At 41.4% G+C, this 14,433-nt stretch overlaps 1 protein-coding gene across 3 annotated transcripts in view; it reads right to left on the minus strand.

Moving 5' to 3' along the window:
• COA1 (cytochrome c oxidase assembly factor 1) overlaps nucleotides 1-14,433 on the minus strand; it is a 176,552-nt gene that overhangs the window by 131,964 nt on the left and 30,155 nt on the right. For 2 of the 3 annotated variants that reach the window (XM_077491695.1, XM_077491696.1), the window contains exon 2: nucleotides 2,081-2,144. The gene's annotated coding sequence lies outside the window, so the exon portion shown is untranslated. Of the gene's footprint in view, nucleotides 1-1,163; nucleotides 1,316-2,080; nucleotides 2,145-14,433 lie in introns of those variants that run through there. The other variant, XM_077491697.1, reaches the window with a different exon arrangement.

Below are 14,433 nucleotides of genomic sequence, written 5' to 3' on the forward strand. Positions count from 1 at the left end.
CGGCTTAAAGTATATCTTCTCTGAATTGTAACTCTAGCCCAAAGTTTGTCAGTTTTGTATTGATGCCTGTGCAGTGTTCCAAAGCATTTACAGTGTAACTGCTCAGCCACCCCTGCTGCACTGCATAGCCAGCTCCCCCGGATCTCTCTGAAAATCACTCTGCAATGTGAATACAGCCTGGTATAGTACTCAACCTAGCCACTTTTGAACCAATGAAAGAGCAGCAGCAAATTGATGACATTATCCCTGTGTTTTCCTTTGTAGTTATGCCCTCATATGCACTCGCACTGAGCAATACAATAAAGGCCTGGATCTGGATGCCACAAAGTGCTCATCCTTCCTCTCCCAGTCTTCCATTCCTGCCTGTCAGCTCCTCCCCTGCCAGAAGCCTGATTTGTTGGAATTCCTATTGTTGAGCTGAGGCACAGCTTAGTTGCTATGCTGCCACTTGTACAGTGAGCATACCTGTCGTACATAAAACATACCAATGTTTGTACATATATCTCTGGTCTTAATACTCTTTAGGAAGAAGCAGGCAAAAGAGTGATGGATTGTGCACAACGCACTATGCGTGAAGTTTTTTTATGCTAACAGGTTACTAATTTTTGTCCTGCACATAAACAGAAAACAGACAGATGGATTGTGCACAGCACACCATGGAGCACATGACAAACATAGGAAAACCCAGACAAACCCCTCACTCTGCACAAGGCTAAGTTCACACTTGGATTGTCCACAATGGATTGCCTTTCGGAATGCGACAAAGAAGCCTCTGTCAGGCGTTCAGGAGGCCATCTTGCCACCCCCCGAATGTCTGTTTGTCGGCTTTTTTAATTGGACTAATGAGCTGCAACCATGAGCCAAGTGTTTGGCTAGCAGTTGTGGCCTGCCCCCATTGACTTGAATGAGTGTGTTCGACAGGCGGTGCTGCCTGTCAAATTACATGCCCTGGTAAATTTGCCATGGCTACAATGCAAATTATCAAGAGCATGTGAACAGCCCCCTCAGGCTGTATAGTAGGCTTTATATGGACAGGTGCATCTGCCTGTTTTTACCCCCCCCCCCCCCTCCCGAATGAAAGCATTGCATTGGTGCTGTAGTGCTCAAGCAAAGCTCCCTTTGTTCCACTCCCCTCAGCTGTAAGCGAACCTGTGATTGTTTACCTTGCAGATGCTCTGACACACTCTCTCTAGCTGCTTGCACTGTGACAGTGATGGTCCAACACAAGTGTCTGCTGCCTGAGACCAGAGCAAATAAATGATAAGTCCAATTCAGAGCCGCATGGTCAGAAAGCAGAGGGGGGAGGGGGGTGTTATAACCCATGCTAGCTCTGGATCTTCTGCACCTATTAAAATAGGAAAAAGTGCTACATATAGTTTGTGCACATGGAGGACATGATACAGAAAAAACATTTGTGGTGAAACATTTCCTTTAAAGTGTATTTACTGACAAAAATGTAAATCATATAATCATTTCCATATGGTATTTCAATTATTTCTAGTCTCCTATTTTTCTGAACAATCTTGAAGTTTATAAACCTCACATTTACTACCTTGAATTATGTGACACATATTTACTATGACCTGTGAGTAGGTACTGTTGTGTCACGCATTTCATAGAGTGAATGAATGAAATACTTGTATAGAGCACAATGCGAACTGAATCACCTCTAGGCATGTTCAGAGTGTCTTCTGAACTACAGAGGTGCAGAGAGGAGGAGCATTGGGAGGTGGAACCACTACAGGAATCTCTGCTTGAAGGAAGCAAAGTACCATGGGATACATAGTCCTTACAAAATTGAAAGACAGCAGAAGAGAAGCTGCAAAGCATGCAGGGTATCAGGAAGTTGTGGAAATGGATAGCCAGCAGACAGGCAGCACTCACAACATAAAAAGGAGATTTTTCAAGTAAGGTTATATTATTGTGTTATTACAATTATGATGTTGTAATTCTGAAAGTGTACGCTGTGACCATAGATCTCCTCTAGTATAAACCAGAAAACGACACAGTCTTGGGGTGCCAGAAATGCCAAAATTGGTGTTTGTAACAGAATTAACATTTGGAAATAAAGAATACTTACAGTTTATTACTTCACTTCAGATACAAATTTCCCAAAAATTTAGGTGGTAGCAAAGCCTATGTATCTAAGAAGAAACAATAATTGAGTTGGTTAACATGAAATAAACATTCAATATAATCAATATAGTAGTAGTCAGTTTGGGGAATAAAAGCAGAAAGAAAGTATGACAATGATTATTACAACTCATCTAAAGCTTGCCTTTTTTTCTTAGTTGTACATGCGAATATAAGGAACAATATGAAGAGTTTGTATCACCACAGAGTGGTACTGTGGATACGGAGATTTAGTATATAATGCCACATCCCCATAAATTGGATTAAAAGAAAAATTGGTGGATGATGGACTTTATAGGCATAACACAAGTATATATTAACCACTTAAGCCCCGGACCATTTTGCTGGCCAAAGACCAGACCACTTTTTGCGGTTCGGCACTGCATCGCTTTAACTGACAATTGCACATTCATGCAACGTGGCTCCCAAACAAAATTGATGTCCTTTTTTTCCTACAAATAGAGCTTTCTTTTGGTGCTATTTGATCACCTCTGCGGTTTATATTTTTTGCGCTATAAACAAAAAAAAGCGCCAATTTAAAAAAAAAAAACATTATTTTTTACATTTTACTATAATAAATATCCCCCAAAAAGATATAAGAAAACATATTTTTTCCTCAGTTTAGGCCGATACGTATTCTTCTACATATTTTTGGTAAAAAAATAAATAAATCACAATAAGCGTTTATTGATTGGTTTGCGCAAAAGTTATAGCGTCTACAAAAAAAGGGGATAGTTTTATGGCATTTTTATTAATATTTTTTTTTTTTTTTTTACTAGTAATGGCAGAGATCAGCAATTTTTATCATGACTGCGACATTATGGCGGACACATCGGACATTTTTGACAAATTTGTGGGACCATTGTCATTTATACAGCAATCAGTGTTATACAAATGCATTGATTCCTGTGTAAATGACACTAGCAGTGAAGGGGTAAACCACTAGGTGGCAGTGTAGGGTTTAAGTGTGTCCAGGGGCGTGTTTCTAACTGTGGGGGGGGGCGTGGCTGTGTGTGACACATCACTGATCTCTGCTCTGATGACAGGGAGCAGAGATCAGTGACACTGTCACTAGGCAGACGGGGAGATGCTCGTTCACATTAGCATCTCCCCGTTCTTCCTCCCCGTGAGACGATCGCGGGTATCCCCGCGGACTCACGGAGGTCCAGACTGGCGAGAGCACGTCTGGACCTCCGGCAGCACGCACGCGATGGCACAGTGACAAATTTATGGGACGTACCTGTACGCCCATTTGCCTGTCCGTGCCATTCTGCCCTGCGCCGGTCGCAAGTGGTTAAAATAATATTTATTACAAAATTAGAATTGAGATGATTGCATAAAAATGTATTCACAGAAATTTGCCTTTAAGCATTAACAACACACCACCTACATACATATACACCATTTGTCACAAACTGGAGGACCAATTAGATCACTTTCTAATAGTGGTAGGAAGAACAGAAAGGCCTAAACTGAGAAAAAAAAAAAAAAGAGGGGGGGATATTTATTATAGCAAAAACTACAAAATATATATATATTTTTTTTCAAAATTGGCACTCTTTGTTTATAGCACAAAAAATAAAAAAGAGGCGATCAAATGCCACCAAAAGAAAGCTCTATTTGTGGGGAAAAAAGGACGTCAATTTTGTTTGGGTGCAACGTTGCACGACCGCGCAATTGCCAGTTAAAGCAACGCAGTGCCGAATCGCAAAAAGTGCTCTGGTCAGGAAGGGGGTAAATTTTTTCGGGGCTGAAGTGGTTAATCCAATATAGAGAACAAAGGTGTGCTAATTGAAAAGCCCAAATAAAATTTGGATGAAGGCCCTGGATTGTGCACCATTCAGAGCCTGTTCACACCAATGTGTTATAAAGCGTTGTAGCACATGGCAAGCCCTCAAACTATCCTTTTATACAGTGCTTTTTCAGATATACTGTATTCTATGTCATATCCAGAGAACAAAAATACACAAACAATTTTATGCTACACACACCTGATTATCACACCTGCATATCCACATGCGAATCATGTGTGAATTATTATGTTCTACATATAGTTCTCATATAGCTCTCACAACGTCAAAAGGATGTGTCCTGCACCTGCACTAATTATAACTATGTACATGCTAGACTGCTACAAAATGAAATACTAAAAAAACAACAAGCACCAACTTGCATTGATCGGTGCTAAAAATGTACCAAATGTACATTCACAGGCGTAACAAGTAATAAATGGCAGCTCCCATAGTTCTACCTTACCAGGATTTATCTCTGCTATATGTAAGCCGTCACCACTGACCACTTTCTGAACATGAAAGTCTGCTAGCACTTCTCTTGCAACACAGGACGGCACTCTGCTAGGAGAATCGCAGAATTCCCAGAAAGACTGCCTTTAACCTGCAACTGATGTGTATGGGCTGCAGCCTTACAAGTTCAAACGCAGGTACAGATCACAGACAAACAACAAATAACAAACCAACCATTTATTCTAGTGATGTGATGTGGATGCCTCTGGAGCAAAGGAGAATACATCACACACTATGGGATACATCTCCTAATCAGCCACCCCTCTCCATGTATATTTACCACATCCTACAGACTTTCTTTTACCTTCCAAGGCTCTGATGAAGAGGGAACACCTCGAAATGCGTTAGCCTACCTTGATCATTTGACCTTGTATGGGCATAACCAATTTTAATGAAAATCTTGTAACCTAGTTCGTATGAATTCGTAGTAATTTCTTTGTACTCATCTATTTTGTTTATGAATAAACTATATCACTTTGATTCATGTGTTAGATCACGCCCCTTCCATCCCCTCATTTCCACTCAGCCTCTTTCGGACCACCCCTGGTCAGTTTAGGCAGCGGGACATGCATGATCCTGCTATACTACATATCATTCAAAATTACTACTATTTTACATTAACGCCGCCTGCACAAGCGCAGAAGAAACACTATTGCCGGTTTATACTTTCTGAACATGGTAGTTGCTTGGCTATCTCCAACTTGGATATTTAAGATTCATTGACCCGGAAGAAGAATGCAGCAAGCCAAGTTATGGTAAAGTTACCATATCCTGTTCAGGGTCAGGAATTTCGAAAGAACTGAAGCCCTTGGATCAGCAGGACAACCGGGCATTTTTTTGGAAACAGAGTTGAGCTTTGGTAGTCCCCATTATTGAAATATAATAATTATTATTGCAAGAATTCTTATACCTGTTCCAGATCCACAAATAAGATAGTGGTGATTGTGACCTGACAACCAGGGGATTAACATAACATATAACATTTTTATAAGGGTAGGTTGACAACAGAAGCCTACATAATATTCTCATGACAGATTTGTTTTATTGTGAGGTTAAAAATTAGTGTATCAATCGTCTTATTTCCTTATGGTAAATTATTATTTATTTTTTTCACTTTATTCAGTTTTTTTTTTCCCATGGGGAATTGCAATTTTAAAGCCTCATTTTGCTTCCTATAAAATAAAAAACATTTTATACTTACCTACTCTGTTGCAGTGGATTTGTACAAAGCAGCCCAGATCCTCCTCTTCTTGGGTCCCTCTTCTCTGCTCCCGGCCCCTCCCTCAGTGCCCCCACGGCAAGCAGCTTGCTATGGGGGCACCCGAACTGAGTCACAGCTTCCTGTGTCCATTCCGACATGAACCCAGCCCCACCCCCTCTCTCCCCTGATTGGCTAGCTGACTTTGACAGCATCAATGGTGCCGCTGCTGCGTCTCAGCCAATCAGGAGGGAGACTCTCAGACGGCTGAGACATTCATGGACATTGTTGGAGAGGGACCTCAGGTAAATATTAGAGGGGCTGAGGAGGGCTGCTACACACAGAAGGCTTTTTTATCTTAATGTATATAATGAATTAAGATTAAAAAAAACCTTCTGCCTTTACAACCCCCTTGAAGGGGTTGTAAAGGCTTGAATTTTAAATAAATAAATAACAAACATGTTATCCTTACCTATTCTGTGCCATAGTATCGGCCCACGAACCTCCTGTTCTGTGGTCCCTCCCGCTGGCGCTCTCAACTAATCCTGTTTTGTGTCTGCCCCATGACAAAACGCTTGCTATGAGGGCAGACATGTGAAGCACAAGTTCTGGTTTACACTTTTCCAATTTGTAGCAAATTTGCGTGGCAAGCCTCTATCATGATCAAAGTTACAGTGGTGAGTCTACAGAGAGATCTGCAAGTCTACAGCATGAAAATTCAGCCACAGAGACCCCTGTGGTGGGATGACTATTATACAACATAACTGAACCAGAACTTGCAGCAGACTTGCAGAATATTTGCAAAGAAATTTGTCCTGGAGTCATGTAATGCGGACTTGCTGATATTGTGCAACAAACTTGTGAAGCCTGGCAAGTCTAGCAATAGCTTAGCAAGTCATTTTCAAACTGACAGCACAATTGCTTGCTATCTGGGCAGCAGATAGCTCCAATGGCTCCTGCTACTGACTCTGTGCTTGTGAGGAGAGAAACAGCTGCGCTGCTGCAGATGGTTAGAGCGATGGATCGAGATAGGACTCAGGTTAGTATATGGGGGGAGGGGGTTACAGTTACATTTATTACCTTAATGCAGGGAATGGATTAAGGTAAAAAATGTCTAACCTTTAGAACCACTTAAGCAAGAGCCTTATGCTAATTGATTAACTCACAGAATCAGTTAACATTTGCCTTTAAAATGCTTTCAACTGGTAAAAAAAAAAAAATGATATATATATATATATATATATATATATATATATATATATAATGTGTTTCCTTGGTTACTGCACTTTACACCACCCACTATACAACACTTAAATACAAATGAAGCTTTGCCAATTAGTTTTTATCTTACAAAGAATTACACTGTAAAATTAGATGAAAGCTATTAAAAAAAATAGATGTAGTCTCAGTATTTGTGTGCCCAGTTTGTGAAGCAGCTTATTGTACAGAATGATAAGGTTATCTACTGAAAAAGGCCATATGGTTAACCTAACCCAAATTGCTTTGGATAACTTAATTCAAGCTGCAAAAGTGTAGAATATGTAGGTTTACAAGTGTGACTCCTCTTAGATCTAATGCCAAATATTTTTTGACTCACTTAAAAAATATCCACAGGAAAACCATTCTATACTTTTTTTCTGAGACTGATGGTACCCCGATCTATTAAAGCTGAACTCCACACTGCAAGGTTTAACTGCTCGTATTATATAGGGATTTAATAATAAAGAGATATACTCATCTTATTCCTCGCTTCTGCAGGCTTCCCCCATGCTGTATGTCCTGTCTATTGCAGCTGCTGTCTTATTAGTTGCAGCTCTCTGACATCATCCCAGTCAGCAGTCCTGCATGCACATGAGGTCCCTGAGGGCACTATCCACAACCCAGAATGTCGGACAACAGGGGAAAGCGCCAGCTGCCGGGGAAGCAACGTGACCAATCAGAATTGCTCTGATCAGTCCTGGAAGCCCCAAGGAAAGAAGGAGAAGAAGAGTAGTGCTTTCTATTTCCTGCACCAGGGCACTGGCTGTGGAGGCAGTGACATCCAATCACCCATAGAGGCAAGTGCAATGGGGACCAGGGAGTTGGGAGGGTGTTGGGTGTTAAAGGGGTTGTATTAAGGGTTTAAAAAAAATAAAAATAAAACAAATATGTCATACTTACCTCCGCCGTGCAGTTGGTTTTGCACAGAGTGGTCCTGTTCCTCCACTTCTGGGGTCCCCGAGCGGCGCTCCTGGTTTCTCCTTTTCTCAAGTGTCCCATCGGAGAAGCGCTCTCCTTCGGGACACCCATGTGGGCGCGCTCTATCTATCTTGTTTTTGTATCTATTGACAGAAAGCAGGACTCGGCCCTTCTCCTGGCGTCCGCGTCATTGGATTTAATTGACAGCAGTGGGAGCCAATTTCTGCACTATCAACCTATCCAAACAGGATATGAGACAACGTCCAGAGCTGGTGTGCTCATTCCCATTGTGGGAAACACAGGACTCAGGTAAGTATAACCGGGGCTGGGGGAGGGGGGGGGGCTGCTGAGTGACAAGGTTTTTCACCTTAGAATGCATTAAGGTGAAAAACCTTGAGGGTTTACAACCCCTTTAATGCACCTTTTCATTTTCATTTCATTCAAACCTTTACTTTTTTGTAAAAAGATGAACGTACACATTAAGACTTGGTAGAAACCAGCATTTCCTAATGGCACTAAAAATGGCCAGTCTAGGTGCTGTTAGGAGACACAGGTCTCTTGTAAGCCATTCTCTAGTGCATGCCTTTGTGATTCTAATAAGTGACATATATGGATGGGCCGAACGGACCCCTGTTTGGTTTGCACCACAACTTTTGAACACCGCGAAAGTTTGGACCCAAATAACGATCCCCATTAAAGTCAATGGGACCCGAATGTCAAAAATGAAAAGTGCCCATTTTGAAGGCTTATATGCAAGTAATTGGGCATACAATGGTTATAGGGGTCTGGGTCTTGGGGGACATGTATCAATAATAAAAAAAAAAGTTTGTAAAAAACATAATTTTTAAATAAGTATAAAAATGAAAAATTCCTTCCAATATTATGCCTGGAGGGTCCCCTTAGTTTACCTGTAAAGTGGCAGATCTGTAGAATCTGCTGCAGCAATAATTGCATTTATAAAGCCAAAAAAAAAGAAATTTCCCTGCAAGCTGCGTTTATTTTTCTCAGCAACAGCTGGGGAGCCAGTGTGTATGGTGAGGCCACAATGTAGTGCACTGGGAACAAGATTCGAGATTTTTTTAGATACTTTCTGGTGTCACTTTGACTTTCGGTGGCGCCTTCCCATCTTGACGAAAGCAAGAACTGGCCTTGCTGTAAAAAATTGCAATTGCATCTGCTGTAAAATCGAAGTTCCTTACTGGTAACGTTTTTTCCAAGAGTCTTTCAGGACAGCACCTTTGAGAGACCTCGGTTCCTCCCTTCTCAGGAAACACCATCTCCACCAGATCTTTAAGCCTTCCCCCCAGCCCATCAGTTTTTCCACGAGAGCCTCTGGCCAGTCTAGGGAGACCCAAGAACACATCATACCAACTTTCATACTCCTCATGTATCTCACATCCTAGTGGCAAGATATTATTTGGGTGTGATGCTGTCCTGAAAGACTCTTGGGAAAAAACTTTACCGATACGTAACTTTTAATTTCCCTATTTCATCTTTCAGGACAGCACCTTTGAGAGGATAAGGTGAGCACTTACCCTAGGGTGGTACTACTGCGTGCAGTTTTTACGGCCAAAGGCCTGGTCCTGGGCAGACAATAAATCCAGTCTGTAGTGCTTAACAATAGTCTTAAAAAACTTGACCACATCGCTGCTCTGCAGATTTGGGTCTCGCCATTCCTTTTTAGTGGCGTCAACCAGGACCTCATGGACCGGAAAAACCCTCCTCTTCTGCTCTCCAAGACCTTCGTACATCTGATCATGGAGAGACACTGATTTTTTTTTCTCTTCTTGGATACCTAGAGTGGTGTGGATGGCTCACAAGAGCTCTTTCACTTACTTAAGGAGAGTTTGTATCGTGAGGTTCTGGAGGACTCGCCATCCACCTTCTCTCCGTCTGACTCCCTCGAGGAGACTGAGGATGTGCTGTCAGGCTCATCATCTAATGCCTCACTAAGGTAAGTGGAACCCTGGGGTGGCACCAGACCCACAGTACTATATGGCGTTAAACTGGCAGTAACACACAAAACTATATGGCATTAAACTGCCAGTAACACACACAGAAATATATGATGTTAAACTGGCAGTAACGCATGCAAAACTATATGGCTTTAAACTGTCAGTAACGCACACAAAACAATATGGCGTTAAACTGACAGTAACACACACAGAAGTAAATGACTTTAAACTGGCAGCAGCGCATTCAAATAGACAGTGTTCAACCGTCACTACACTGACGCTATCTGAACTGTCCCTACTCTAGCTATACACTAATGTCAAAATTACTGACACTGTCTCTCTACACTACACTGAAACTATATGAGCTGTCCTTACTCTACACTAATGTATGTATGAATGACACGGCCTCACTACACTACTGTGAAACTATCTGAGCTGTCCCTACTCTAGCTGCACACTATGCAAAGCTGGATGATGGTCCTCATCACTACACTCACACTATCCCTAGACTGACAATAAACGAATATTCTACACTGCCAATTGAAGCAAAATAGCACAGTATAGCACCCTAACTAATAGCACTGAACAGAGCCCTGTCCTATCTCTTTCCATGCCAAAATCACACTCAGAATGGCTGCCATTGAAAGAATACTTTTATACTGTGGGGCGGGAATGAGCCATGATTGATTAAAGTCATGAGTGTCCAATCATGACTCCGGCAGTGCTCTGTGCCCTGATTGGCTGAAGCTTTCACTGCTTCAGCCAATCAGTGCTTGCAATGCACCGTTCAGCGCCGCAATGCATTGTGGTCGGTTCGGGGGGCTGAACAAACGGTCGAATGACCGGTTTGTTCAGCTGTTCGCCGAACGACCGAACAACGAAAGTTCGGCCGGAACTTATGCTTGGGCCGCCCATCCCTAGTGATATATTCATTTGTACCAGGTGTTCCTCAATTAACATTGAAGAACCACTAATGTAAATGGAGTTTCAATCTTCCCAGATATTTTAGGTTGCATTCACACTATAGGAGGTCATTTTCATTCTTTTTTATTATGTCTCAAATACCATAATCATTTACCTACTAAAAGTTTATGATATTTTTTTCCTGCTGTTGTAGTTCTACAGTTTACACATCTCCAGCAGCTTATAAACCTATACTGTATATTTAATTTAACCACTTACGGACTGCCCGTGGTTATACGGCAGCTGTTTGAAGGAAGATATTGTTGTTATGGCATCCTCATCTTCAGCGGGCAGTCTGCTACAAGATAAAAGTGGTCTCTGCAGTGGATTTGCCGCAAGATCACTTTTATCAGTGGCGGGTGAGGGGCCCCCCTCCCGCCGCGATCCGGTGCCCTCTGCCACTTACCGGAGCCGTCAGCAGCGGCGGAGGTGATCGCGTCCTGTCGGTAGCTGGGTATAGAGACGAGTGAGGGGAAGATGGCCCCCACCCATCTCCATACAATTGCTGGGCAGAAGCAACGTCAAAATGTCACATCCGCCCACAGCTCTTAAAGGGCCTTTTTTTAATAATTTTTTTTGACCCCAGATCTCATATTTAAAGAAGTCCAGTCATGCTTTTTTCTATTACAAGGGATGTTTAAATTCCTTGTAATAAGAATAAAAGTGAAATTTTTCTTAATTTTTTAAACAGTGTAAAAAAATAAAATAAAAGGTAAAATAAAATAAAAAATGTTTTAAACACGTCCTGTCCCGACAAGCTTGCATGTAGAAGTGAACGCATACGTGAATATGAAAACGGTGTTCAAACCACACATGTGAGGCATCGCCGCGATCGGTAGAGTGAGAGCAATAAGTCTAGCTCTAGATCTCCTCTGTACTTTAAAATATGGAACCTGTAAAAAAATTTAAACATTGCGCATGGAGATTTTTAAGGGTAAAAGCTTGTCGCCATTCCACGAGCAGGCGCAATTTTGAAGCGGGACATATTGGCTATCAATTTACTCGGCGTAACATTATCTTTCACAAAATAAAGAAAAAAATTGGGCCAACTTTACTGTTGTCTTATTTTTTAATTCAAAAAAGTGTATTTTTTCCAAAAAAAGTGCGCTTGTAAGATCGCTGCGCAAATACGGTGTGACAGATAGTATTGCAACGACCGCCATTTCGTTCTCTAGGGTGTTAGAAAAAAAATGTATAATGTTTGGGGGTTCTAAGTAATTTTCTAGCGAAAAAAAAAACTGTTTTTAACTTGTAAACAACAAATCTCAGAAAGAGGTTTGGTCCTTAACTGGTTAAAAATGTTGTTGTTGTTCTTTAACCACTTCAATGCTGAGCACTTTCAGCCCTTTACTAACCAGGCCAATTTTCAGCTTTCAGTGCTGTCGCACTTTGAATGGTGATTGCACAGTCATGCAAAACTGTACCCAAATGAAATTTTTATAATTTTTTGAGACCGATAGAGCTTTTGTTCTGTGGTACTTAATCACCACTGTTTTGTTTATTTTTTGCTAAACAAATGAACAATGACTGGAAATTTTGAATAAAAAAAAAAAAAATAATAATTTTTTCTTTGTTTCTGTTCAAAAGTTTTGCAAATAAGTAATTTTTGTTCCTCACTGATGTGTGCTGACGAGGCTGCACCAATGGACACTGATAAGCTGCACTGACGAGAAGGCCCTGATAGGCACTTTGAGGTGGCACTGATTATCAGGGTAAATGTGCCCTGTCAGCCTTGTCGGTTATCGGCTCACCTCACACAGGGGTTTATTTACTAAAGCTAGAGAGTCACATTTCTGCATAGAAAACAATCAGCTTCTAACCTCAGCTTGTTCAATTAAGCTTTGGCAATAAAATCTGGAATCTGATTGGTTTCTATGCATAACTGTGACCAATTTTCCACTCTCTAGCTTTAGTAAATAAACCCCACATTGACAGTGCATGAGAAAAGGAATTCCAATAACCAAAAGGTTTGTTTACATGTGATCAGCTGTGATTGGACACAGCTGATCACATGGTAAAGGGCCGCTGTGATTGGCCCTTTACCTCGATCTGTGATCAGCTGTGTCCAAAGAACACAGCGGACACAGAGCTCGCCCGATGCACGCCCCAGGGGGCGTGCTGGAAGCGTGTTCTAGGAGGATGTCCCTGGACACCCTGTAGCTGTATTTTGGCTGTGGCACGGTATTAAACTAGTTAAAGTGGGACGGCTGTTTAGTTGAAACGCGTCGGGTGGACCCCCTTACAGACATCGCTACTTTCTGACTGTTATTACGATTGAACCAAATGTGAGTGTAATTTTATTATTATTTTTTAATAAATTGGATGTTAAAACGGTATCACGCTATGCTAGTTTTCTACTTCCATGGTCTTTGATACCTGAGCCCCCTATTTTCGTGGGATGAGCACTATAGGAGGATCGCTACGGATGATTTCATGACCTGAAGACTTGCGGGAGATTACATACTAGATCTACGATTATCTGGTTTGCTTACCTACAGGCCCATATGACTCGAGAGGCGTAAGCCTTCCTCTGAGTCCACGTCATTTGGTAAGCCTCCTCTCCCCTTCTTTATCACGGTGGTGGTGGTATTATTCTACACATCAGAAGTTGAATTTCACCTTTTTTCACGTCACCTCAAGTTTGGAATTGTGATTGATATTACACATTTCAAGGACTGTTAGAGGTTCACTTGATGGACTGTATATGTTAAATTAATTTTATTTACCTTAATCTTTTGTGTGCATGAGGTTCATGCACTCTTCCACCTGGGAGTAAGATCTCTTAATATACAACGGAATTTACACATAATTTCTTTTTTTTAAGTGTATGTAATTTTCTTTGCTTGAATTAGTGCCTTACTGGTTCATGTGGTTTGTTGCCACCTAAGCGCCACACTTTTTTGTTTTAATTAAACTAGTTAAAGTGACTGTAAACATAATTTTGTACAATAAAATAAAAAAAGATGTTATACTCACCTGCTCTGTGCAATGGTATTGCACAAAGCAGCTCTATAGTTCTTCTTTTGCATTCGCCCCGCCGTTACTCTCTGCTCTTTCTTCTTACGAGTGCCCCTTCAACAAGCCATGTGCTGAGTACACCCTGTATGCGGATTCCTGAGCCGGGCAATGTATGTGCATAGACACACACCATGTGGCTCGGCCACTCCCCCTGCTCCCTTCTCACAGGGTTTAACTGGCAGCAGCAGGAGCCTACGATTCCCACTGCTCTCAGTGTGTCCTGACTTTAGAACCACATTAATTCCGCAAACATTGTGCACCAAGTTATTCCACAGCATGAAAGGATTCCAAAAAAACAATCATGGGATAATTGGGAAATATTTATCTTTCAACGCTTTATCTTTAACCACTTTCAGACCGGACCAATTTGCTGGTCAAAGACCAGACCACTTTTTGCGATTCGGCACTGCGTCGCTTTAACTGACAATTGCGCGGTCGTGCGACGTGGCTCCCAAACAAAATTAACGTCCTTTTTTTCCCACAAATAGAGCTTTCTTTTGGTGGTATTTGATCACCCCTGCGGTTTTTATTTTTTGCGCTATAAACAAAAATAGAGCGATAATTTTGAAAAAAACGCATTATTTTTTACTTTTTGTAATAATAAATATCCCACAAAAATATATAAAAAAACATTTTTTTCCCTCAGTTTAGGCCGATACGTATTCTTCTACATATTTTTGGTAAA

This window comes from Lithobates pipiens, unplaced genomic scaffold, assembly GCF_037356315.1.
Source record: "Lithobates pipiens isolate NorthernLeopardFrog02 unplaced genomic scaffold, aLitPip1_a1.2 Scaffold_19, whole genome shotgun sequence".
In the NCBI taxonomy this organism is placed as follows: domain Eukaryota; kingdom Metazoa; phylum Chordata; class Amphibia; order Anura; family Ranidae; genus Lithobates; species Lithobates pipiens.